This window comes from Heterocephalus glaber, unplaced genomic scaffold (genome assembly GCF_053883595.1).
Source record: "Heterocephalus glaber isolate CG9 unplaced genomic scaffold, H.glaber_assembly_v1.0 deba00000347, whole genome shotgun sequence".
Lineage (NCBI taxonomy): Eukaryota > Metazoa > Chordata > Mammalia > Rodentia > Bathyergidae > Heterocephalus > Heterocephalus glaber.
The window spans coordinates 42,511,701-42,512,446 of record NW_028258143.1 but is presented as its reverse complement, the minus strand read 5'-3'; the positions used below and the strand labels follow the sequence as shown (position 1 = coordinate 42,512,446).

The 746-nt window shown below is 29.0% G+C and overlaps 1 protein-coding gene across 6 annotated transcripts in view; it reads right to left on the bottom strand.

Moving 5' to 3' along the window:
* Gca (grancalcin) overlaps nt 1-746 on the bottom strand; it is a 61,644-nt gene that overhangs the window by 31,296 nt on the left and 29,602 nt on the right. The gene's annotated exons all lie outside the window — the stretch shown is intronic.

Genomic DNA, 746 nt, shown 5'->3' with positions numbered 1-746 from the left:
CTGTCTTTGGCTAATAATATTCCATCAGAGCTTTATTCATTAGAAAAGAAACTTTAAGTGATTTTAGTATTATTTTCAGTATATTAATAGAGAGGTACATGCAGAAAAATAACACTCCTTCCAAAGGTAAAAAAAAAAAATGAAAATAAATTCAAGGAAATAAATAAAATGTTTCCCAAGGAAATTGCTAAAAGTAAACTATAAATTGAGAAAAGTAACGCAATACATAAAGTATTATCTAAAAATGCATTTTGAGATTCCCATTAGTTACTGTCTAGATGTGGTAATGATAATGTGCCTAAAATTTTCCTGTAGTATTCTCAGCAAAATAATTTGAATATTTTTAATACTATGTCTGAAGATGTTAAATTTTAATAATTCAGAACACCTCTTCAACAGCTTATGTGATTTTTTGGGGGGAGTGAGGATAGAACTCAAGACCTTGCACTTGTCAGGCAGACACTGTGCGGCTGAGCTACATCCCCGGCCTTTATGTGAATTCTTTAGAAGATTTTTTTCAAAGATTATATTAAATTTCCAACATTATACTTAATTAAAGATCAGATTTAGTCCATTAGACATTAAAGTCCTAAAAATGAGCTATACATGTTTGTATGGCAGGACTGTCCCTAACTACCAAATTCAAATCTCTACTTATAAAACAATCATTAGTTTTAGTACCTTAAGTTGTAATTTGAGATAATTCTATATGCATCAAGTTCACATTTTAATTTCTAAAACATTAA